The sequence below is a fragment of the Lethenteron reissneri genome, chromosome 26 (assembly GCF_015708825.2).
Source record: "Lethenteron reissneri isolate LAM-NWPU_2019-01 chromosome 26, ASM1570882v1, whole genome shotgun sequence".
NCBI classification, from domain to species: domain Eukaryota; kingdom Metazoa; phylum Chordata; class Hyperoartia; order Petromyzontiformes; family Petromyzontidae; genus Lethenteron; species Lethenteron reissneri.
In genome coordinates, this window is record NC_083804.1 from 25,085,335 (window position 1) to 25,095,525 (window position 10,191).

The 10,191-nt window shown below is 54.7% G+C and overlaps 1 protein-coding gene across 2 annotated transcripts in view; it reads right to left on the reverse strand.

Moving 5' to 3' along the window:
* Positions 1–9,782, reverse strand: part of LOC133347925 (netrin-1-like) — a 98,482-nt gene extending 88,700 nt beyond the window's left edge. Inside the window, exons 1-2 of one of the 2 annotated variants that reach the window (XM_061560678.1) lie at positions 9,522–9,782; positions 6,861–7,262 (exon numbers count right to left, since the gene is read on the reverse strand). The gene's annotated coding sequence lies outside the window, so the exon portion shown is untranslated. The remainder of the gene's footprint in view (positions 1–6,860; positions 7,263–9,521) is intronic. The other variant, XM_061560677.1, reaches the window with a different exon arrangement.
* Positions 9,783–10,191: the final 409 nt, after the last annotated feature.

Here is a 10,191-nt window from a genome sequence, read left to right on the forward strand (position 1 = left end):
GTCGGTCGCTCCTCGTCGCCGTGCTCTGCTGCCGCCACTCGGGGCCGAGTGCGAGTGCCCGTGACGCCTCTGCGCGTCGCTCGAACGCACGCAACAAAGACGAAGATCCCCCCGCGGAGCCTGCAGAGACTGGAACGGCGCGGGGGGGGCGGGGACAGAACACCGCCCGGCCGCCTTTGTCCAACCAAAGCGCTGATGTTTGCACACGACACTAATTTAAGACTCATTCGACCTAGGGGAAGCCCACCCATACACACACGTCATTTTTTAAAATATATATATAACCATGTGAGACCACAATTATTGTTTCCAAAGGAGATCCGAGTTTAAACTGCGACCAAGTAGGGCGCGATCACATTAAAACAAACCTTGTTCTGCCCTCTACGAGCTGATTGATATTCTTATATATAACTATAGATAAGTAACACGTATATATGTGTGTGGTTTATCTCTCTGTATCATCTCATCCACACAGATAACCACCACAACAACACGTTCACTCGCTCAGCACACTCACTACAGATCCCTCGCAGTGCTCCACTTTGGAATTCCCTCCTCCCGTCATCTTTCCTCACGAGCTCTTACAATAATATCCTCACTCTGTGTTCAAGAAACGCGTGAACTCTTCAAGACTGCGACTGTCATCGTGCTGCTTGTTGCTGGCCGCTTGACGATTTGGTCTGTGATAATCAACTAGAAAAAAACAATTGTTTAAATGTGCATAATCTGTCCTGAGCAATGGAAAAATCTGATAATATAATAGTGCGCGTGTGTGTATATATCTACACCACAAAGCATAAATTACAAACATTAACCAAGATTCGACAATCGCAAAACCTAGGCAGAATAACACACACAGAGGCAAGAAAGGCAATTTAAAACATTCCAACATACGATTATAGCACTAATTAAACACACACACACACACTGGGGTATAATTATATTGTTTGGTTGATGCTGCGTTTGCAGCGCTGCAGCAGCACGCAACGGACAAATCCAACACTCGTCGTCAATAGCAGTCGCCGAGAAGGAAGAACATGTGTCATAGGTGACGTCTCGGAAAATGGTCCTTCTTTGTGTGTTACGAAGGCGCTACGAAGTAGCGCCGTTGTCGGAAACGAGATGTTATGAACCAGAATGTGTTGAGTTGTGTACTCGCGTATAAATGTGCGCATTCCGATTGTCGAGCGCAAAGAAGCCGCTGTCCTCACAGAGGCCGAGCAAAAGTGAGTCCGCGTGCGTGTGACACGTCCCGGTGAGCGCCGTTCGTTCTGCCGCGAGAGCAACACGCTCGACAGGGATTCGCCGATTCGGGGCTCCGCTTCACCCGCTCGTCGTCCTCGCTCGAGTAACGTGGAATGTGCCTCGCTCATTCCCCCCACGAAATCCGCCGAGCCCGGACCTCGGAGCTTCCGTGACTCCCTCCCCCCCCTCTCTCTCTCTCTCGCCCCATCCCCCTACTCGAGCATCGTGGAGTTACAGAGGAGGGCAATGCTCAGATAACAACGGTCCCTTACCATGCCACTGCTGGATGAATGCCTTCCCGCGCCGCGACGCTCACTGTACGCCCATGAGGTGGTGACATGGCCGTTTGTTGCGGAGGTTCGCGGTTCGAATCCGACAGGCCGCCCTGGTTGTTATCGTTGTGGCTCTAGTCACCGTAACATACGACGCTCGTCTGCTTCCCAGGGGACGTTAACGATTTCTAGACGTCATTCGAGATGACGTAATACAGTAGGTCATTGTGTGCAGGCGTAACGGTCGAAATTTTCCAAATTCTAAATAAAAAAAACGTTCTCGCAAATTACTCGCTTGGGATAACACGCGGAGATGTGGACCCTGCTGCGAAACACAGAAGCCCCGTGGTGATCCCCCCGCGCTATGGGAACGAAAGCGCCAATAGCCAACGAGCCAAGCGACTCGCTACTACAATACTCACGTGCATACCAACGGCGCGTCGAAACGTCTATTCTTCACTGCGTGTGTAGTTAACTGAGCGCACATTGCGTTGCTCGTGCTATCCTGATGGCAGTGGTGCAAGCGAAACCGAACGAATCGATTCGTGACCACTCGTCGTGTCTCTCCAAGGTATTTTAATATGTATGCGTTTGGCAGACCGAACTCACAATTCCCGAAACCCCCACAGCCATGCAGAACTCGGGCGAGAGATCAAATAAGGCGTCAAATCACGCGTGACGCATGGCGTGTGGCAAGCACGGCTCGCCCGAAGGGCAACGCATGAACAAATAAATAATACCCCGCCATATTCTTGGTTCTTTCCATAAAGTCACGTAGAAAGGAAATAAAAATAAAATGAAAAATAAATTAACTAATTAATTCATTCAAAATATTAATTAGAAATGTAAAATAATAAACGCAAAAAACCCACAAAAATATTAATTTCTGCAGTCACGAAAGTTTTAAGTCAAAATACCCTGCCAAGTAAGATTCCTTTCATGAGCGATACGGAAGTGCAATGTTCAGCACGCCGAACCTGCGATCTGTCCCACCCGCGTTTGTTTCAACGAGGGCGACTCTCTCGCGTTGACCGGGACTCGTCGTCGGCACCGTGCGCTCTCCTCGGCAGCTTCTTGCCCCTTCTGCTGCTGTCGTGGTCTGTGTGCGTGCGGCGCGACCCGCTAGCCCGGCGGGGCCACCCACGCGAACTGCGTCAGGCGCTGTGACACGCGCAGCGGGGCCCAGTCCACTGCTGGATGAGGGGACTTCCGGCGCCGCGCGGGTCTTCGGGGTTATTTTGACCATACTTCACCACGGTGGTTAGTGCGGGTCGGGGAAGACAGCGAGTGCAGACGAACAGTATCACGGTAGGTTGTGTTGCACTGCCTTCTGTTGTTGCCTGTCGGGTATCCCATGCAGCAGCCTTCTACACACACCTACTACTGTGCTGTGTGTGGTGGTCGCCCATCCGAGCACTATGCAGGCCCAAAGCTGCTTAGCTTCCGAGATGAGTCCGAGGCGAAACGCACGCGCGCAGAGTGTACAGAGCGTCCGTGTGCAGTGACCGAGAGGCGAGTTGGTGGATTAATCGTTACTTAGACGGAGGTACAAAAACATCACTCAACACATTCGTCAATAACACTGTAGCCTTACAATGAATATATCAGCCGACGTTCCGGGCGATAGCCCCTCTTCATAACACGCGCGTTGAGTGTGTTTGCTTCTCGCGCTTATGCACCAATACCAAGGCAGTTTCACCAACATCATGTGTCGCACGGAGGTCACGCAGCTCCTACCCGGGGCCCATCCCGCGATGTTTGTCAAACAACAGACGCGCGCAGGGGCTGCGCATTGTCTCGTTTACACGCGAATGTGCTGAGTAGGCGTTCACGTCTCCTCGCCGTGGGTCGATGAGGGGAAGGGTGGGGACGGATAGGCCAGGGGGAGGCGAGGTTGAGATCAAAAGTTGTTAAACTGGACGCAAACAAATCAGTCGCGTGGTTCGTGGCGAATCTAAGTAACACGATGAGGGAGCGGGACACTCGCCTCCTCCACGAATCTGCGCCTTCCTGTGGAGACCCTGAGCCGAGATTGAAGGCGCCTCCCTCGCCAGAGCCCTCGCCCATTGTTTGCAGCCACTCGCTCAACGGTGACGAGCGGCCTCATTGTTATCACTCATTGTTATCACTCATTGTTATCACTCATTCTTATCACTCTTCGTGGTTCCCGCGAACAAAGCCCACGCCTCTCAACTCTCCCTCGCAGCTCACCCTGGACTCGCGAGGCGTGGACATGTTGAGAGGTCGCTGCCGAGTTCGCGTTCTCGAGGCAGGGGCCCTCTGTTAGACGTGGGGCCTAGTTCAAAGCAAAATTATAAAATATACAACAAAATAATCACTGGCGTCGTTGTGGGGAATATAACAGAGGCATTGGCAAATCATTCGCCTTCTACGAATTTTTGTTTTTCCTTATACGCGGAGAGACGGAGTTTTGCCTCGAAATGAATTATATTCTGCATATGCGACTTCAAGTCAGTAGCCCATAACACTGCTGAAGACACATCGAATCACCACTGCCGCGAGGTGAAGTTATTCGTATGAAACGTGGCGAGGGTGCAGAAAGCGCCAAATGCACCCACGAGATCATCCCAACTTCTCAACGCGGACAGCAGCGATTGTTCCACGAGAAGGTCGTGTCGACAGCAACTCTGAATCGCTGCGCGGTGTTGCTCACAGCAGTCTAGAAGCACCCCACCCCCCATAGCAACGTGCCCGTGGTGAGCCCTCCGCTTGAGCGATGGGCGTGTTCTTTACCTGGCGAGGGGGGGGGGCAGTGGTGGGATAAGTCTCTATCCCGCTGCTCCTTTCACCCCCCTCCTCCTCCCTCTCGCCTCGCGCTGTGGTGACACGAGTCGCTCTCGCGCAAGAGACTTCCTGCTCTCTCCCTCTCTCTGTTGAGTTCTCGCCTGGGCAAACAGCATGCACCGGAAGCTCACAGTCTCGTATTCTCCACAGCGTCGCTCGTGATTCGTTTGTCCTGTTGCGTGCTAGGCCACGCATCTAACAGAGAGGATCCTCGCCTATAACGTTTGACAGTCAATCGGCATTGGTTCAAGCAAGTCTGACTCTACTGACGAGACACTGAGTGTCGAAACAGGCCCAGAGATGTGCTTGCGTTCAACAAATAGTGCGTACTTTGTGCATTCCACGAGAGGCCGTGTGCCTGGTGGGATGTGTAGAGAAAATACTTTTTGTGTAGAGGGACAGATATGGAAAGGGGGCGTACTTGTGTGATTATTTCGAAGAAGATTGATGTGCGTTGTTTACTGAAGCGGAGGGGCGTTGACGGTAGGGTGTTAGAGAGCACACGGGGGCAGGAGACGGTTGTGTCACAGAGCTGTGAATGAAGACACTGATAGAGTTAGTGATAGGCAGTCATAATGACGATTAGATCATGATTACAGAACTTACTATCATCACAGTAACATCATTATCATAATGCCATCATAATCGTAGTGTCGCAAAAGACAAAGATCCGCCGTGTAGCCTTAACAGACTGTAGGGGCAAGTGCTGTTAGCGAGCACCTATTAAGGCCGGGACGGTACACGAAGGGGTGGGTGACCAGCACCACGCCCGGCCGCCTTTGTCTCCCCAGTGGCGATGTTTTGACACCACACCAGGTACTCATTTGAGGCTGAGTCGACCTAGGGGAGGCCAAGGACCGGTTCAGATATTAGTCACTGGTGTTGGCCGTGAGTGGGAATGGAACTCTGGTCACCGGGTTCGTAGCGCAGCGCGCTAACCGCTACACGACCGCTCCCCCCACACATACACACGGACGCGCACGTGCGCACAAGCGAGGGCTTGGCCGCTCACACCCCGTGGCTCGCACGGTGTCAAGCGCACGGCTTCCCCTGTGCCTCGGGGCGCAACGCAGCGAGAGGTCCACGGCGCGCCGCGTGCGGCGTTTGCGCGGCTCCGCGTGACCTCGTCCGGGACGCGCTGCGAAGTCGACGTGGCCCGTGACCGGTGGCCGACTCAGAGCCGCCAGCTCAAAGTTCACTCGAGAGGGAGACGGGGAGAGGCGGGGGTGCTGGCTCTACGATTCAATCTGGGTCAAGGTTGTGTCATTAATAGGCGACGTTTCGAGTCACTACACCTTCGTCACGGCATCTGCGTGCTATTGAGGCAGCGACGTTTCGGGCAACGGGTCTTATTGGTCACATGCATGTGCTATGAAAGCGACGTTTCGGTCCATTGCCTGACACGTTTATGCAATTGATGACCGTGCTGGCTGTTGTTCTTGATGTTTTGTGCGCTGCTGACAACGCAGCAGGAACGGCAGGTGCAAGTGCATTGTGTCGAATGTCGCGGTTCGAGTGCTGCGTCTTCACGCGCCGTGCGCACGTGCAAACGCTGCCATGGTAGTCGCTCTGAGTGAAACGCACGCGGGTGAACACCGGTACACAGTTACAATGACTTAACGCGCTTCAACGTTCATCAGCCGCTGGACAACTCCATGCGATTTCCTTTAAAAAATTCACAATTATTTCGCGTGACCGATGGACAGACGCGTGCGGTTGCGTCGCGGCCCGTGAAGGAAGAGTGGCGGCGGACACGGAGAAGCCACGAGGAGGACGGGCAAAGGGTGCCGGGGAGGGGGGAGGCGAGGGCGGTAGCGAGTCGCGTCCTCAGAACGCTCGTCCCGAGCCGATGTCGCGCGCGCGAACGTGAAGCTGGCGCGGGTTCACGCGAGTTGAATGCGCGCGGCTCATCTGCGGATGCGTCCCCTATCCGCGGGGTTCACGCAATGCAGCGCGTTCACCAGACAGGCACCGAGCTATGAGCATAAACGAACGGTAAGGTGCGTGCGAGACACACAGACAGACGTGTGCGTGTGGGAGAGGCACAGGTGTGGGGAGCGGTGGCGTAGCGGTTAGCGCTACGCTGCGCTACGAACCCGGCGACCCGGTATAGCTATAGGGGGATCTTTGTCTTTTGTGTGTGCTTAGCGGAGAGCGGTGGCGTAGCGGTTAAAGCGCCACGCTTCGAAACCCAGCGTCCCGAGTTCGATTTCCGCTCATGGTCAACGCCACGTGACGATTATCTGAGCCCGTTCTGGGCCTCCCATGGGTTGACTCAGCCTCAAATGAGTACCTGGTTTGGTGTGTAAACATCAGCATTGGGGGAGACAAAGGTCCTGGCCACCCAGCCCCTCGCGTGGCGTGCCGGCCTTCATAGGTGCTCGCTAACAGCAACAAGTCCCCACAGTGTGTATAAGTGCATGAAGGAATGCCGTGTATGCATACGCATAGACACACGCACGCTGACACACACGCGCGCGCGCGCGGAGTGAGCGCCACGCTGAGTGAGCGCCGTGTCAATTACACGCGGTGCCCCACCTGCGTTTCACTCGCCCGCTGCTCTCCCTCCCGGCACGCTCTCTCCCACTCTGCCTGCTGCTCTCGCTCGTTCTCTCAAGCGGCGAGGGCCCAAGTCAAAACACGACCGCTGCTCCCATGAATGTGAAAGTAGAAGAAAAGAAACGGGACCCCGTCCTCCCCCCACCCCCACCCCCCGGGTGCTGGGAGACTGCAGCTTCCGCGGCCACCGCCGCCGTTCGATTCCCGTGCGAGGCAGGGCCCGCACGCCGCCTGCGGCAGCGGCAGCAGCAGCGGGGGGGGCTGCATGCGGGGTCCCCCGCCTCGGACTCGCTCCGCTCCGACAGAGGCGCCTCGCGGCCCCGAGCCCGCACCAGAGCCCGCACCTGAACCCGCACCTGCGCCTCTTCCGACTTCGCCGACCTCCCCGGCGAGAGAAACAGAAAACAATCTCGCTCCTGCTGCTGCCCCTCTTACTGTTGCTGCTGCGTGGGGTGTTTTTTTCCCTCGTCGTGTTTAATGACGCATGTTGAGAGCGGTGGCGCAGTGGGTTAGCGCACCCCGCTCATAATTCAGCGCCCCAACCTGAAGTTGACTACGGCGAACATCAGCGGCGAGTGGAATCTGAACCGGTTATGAACCCCCCCCTGCCACCCGCACCTCTCCACCAACCCTGCACTGATCGCCGTGGGTGAAGTATGGTCGAACACCCCCCCGTGAGCAATAGCCGCCCTTTCGTGGAATTGACAAAGGGTTCGAGATGCATTTGAAAAACGGGAAACTCGGTGTGTGGCTCCACCCTGTGCAGCCCGCCCAACACGAGCCCGCAAAGAGGGCCGCTGCAGAGAATCTCACAACCATCCCCCCCCGCCCGCCCAGCTGCGTCCTCTACACGAGGCGAGGGTGCACTGGGCAGAGCGGCGACGTCGGAAACAGGGCAGGGTTTCCGAATAATCGAGGCGCGTGTTTCTCATTAGCGCTACAGTTTGCACAATTTTGAAAACACTTCTTGTGCTCGTGTTGGTTTTGTTTTTTAGAGTTCGGGGTTTGTTTTGTTTTTTCTCACGGCACGAGAGGCGGCGTCCAGAGCCGTGCGCCGAGCCCGCGTGCCCCGGCGATGGAGGCCGCGTGTCGCCGGCGTCGCCGTGAGACGCGCGGTGTGGGCGCGCTCGGAGTCGGACATGAGCACGCACAAGTTAGCCTCGTCGTGGAGAATTCATTTATTTGTGTTCTGCGTTCTTCATCATTGCGTCAAACTAGTACCCATGTCTGCGACGCTTCCGGCAATTCACCGATATCGGTGTAAAGAAGCCTGACTGCTGACGAGGCGCTGAATGTTTGCCGCGTACTCAACGAATGCTGCTAATAAGATGCCCTCCCCGAAGTGCGCGTGGCTGACGAGATGTGCTTAACAGGCGTCGTCTTTCCGCGTGGAGTGACAGGGTTTGAGAGGGAGGAGGCGGTGTGTTATCAACTTATTTATTCTAATATTTAACCGCGTCCATAATAGAGGTTTTTTTGGGGGTTAGATCGCGTAAATATATAAATGTGTCGTTAAAACCCGTCACCATCCGACACAGGCAATTATTAGGCTTGTCACGTAAACAGAACACGCCAATCTAACCCAAACAATCTCTATTATGGATGATATTGGTCGCGAAAGGCTACGTGTTAAATTTAAGCGCGTGTTTAGCTCACATGTTTGTGTTAAATATCACTCACACTTTTCCAAACTTAACTTTCAACGGTAGTGTTGGCGTGATGGGTCATAATAATAATAAAAATTAAGACCCCTTTGTGAATCCACAGTTGTATGACGGACACGAGAGATGTTTGACTATACTTCGCCACGCTTGCCGTCAAGAGGGGGGTTGAGGCAGCATTCGCCACTGATGTTAGCCGTGGTCGGGTAACGAACTGAAACGACCGGGTTTATAGCGCAGCGTGCAAACCACGGGGCTACTTCTCCCCGCAGATATGCTGTGTGAGCCTTTACCCACGCTCCCACGCGGCGACCGTGAACACGGATCGAACCGTGGCGTTTCTCCGCCACCTCTCCGATTCCAACCGAGATGGCAGGGGAAACCATTGGAGACGTGAAATCATTATTAATTAAATGGCCTTTGGCGCTTTAATCCACACGCAGCACCTCTACGTTACAGCGCACACGACATACCAACATGTCAAGAGCCATTTTATTAAATACGTCGCATTAACGAATTAAAAGCCAGTATTTGTACACATTTGAGAGCGGTGGTGCAGCGGTGAGCATGCTGCGCTATGAACTCAGCGACCCCCCCCCCCCCATCATCCCCGTCGCCAACACGCACTGACCAGCATGGTGAAGTATGGTCTAATGAACTCCCATGACCGACACGATGTTGGAATCCACATCATCCAGCAATGGATTGGTAATTTTTCTTAAGACTAATATCATGAATGACGCTACTTTATATGTGAATTGAAATCTTTACACATATATAGAATGTCCCGCAGTGCGTACGAGGTATGCGCCGAGCGCAATACCCGCTCACAATCTCCGCTGAAGCATGGGCAGAGGCGCAAAGGGGCTTCCATAGAGAAACGCCGGCACGGCCAGGCACGAGCGAATGATTGAATGAATGAGAAATGAACGAGAAAATAAAGAACGAGCCCTCGGCAGAGAGAGAGAGAGAAACTCACCACAGGGCTCAGCCGCCGCGCCGCGTAGCTCCTTCCAAGCCGAGGCAGCTCACGCCATGCGCACCGCGCCGCGCTCCAGGCGGCGGTCGGGCTACATGTGGACGCGCGCTCCTTAACGCTCCGCGCTCCAATTCCTCTTGAGACAGAGAGAGAGGCGCGAAGAGGCAAAGAGGGGGGGGGACGGTGAGAGTAGAGCGAGCTCGGAGAGAGAGGTACGCTCAGCTCTGGGGGAGGAAGCCCTCTCTCTTGGTGGAGGAGCGCAATGCACTGATATGCCACGGGCGCTCACCGCCGCTAATATACGGCGCGTGCATTACGTAAGACGCGTGTGTGTGCCTGGCCTCGCTCCAGCTCACAGAGGAGGAATACGCGGCCAGCCCACACACACGCGCATACACACGCAGGAACACACACAAGCATACACACACACATGAAGGCAGAGGAACACGCCCGGCTATCCCACATGCACGCACACACACACAAGGCAAATATCCCCCGTATAGCCTTAAACAGGCTGTTGACTCAAGTGATGTTAGCCCGGCACGGTACACGAGGGGCTGGGTGGCCAACACCACTCCCAGCCGCCTTTGTCTCCCCAATACTGATATTTACACACCGCACCAGATACTCATTTAAGGTGTAATCGACTTAGGAGAGGCCCAAGACTGGT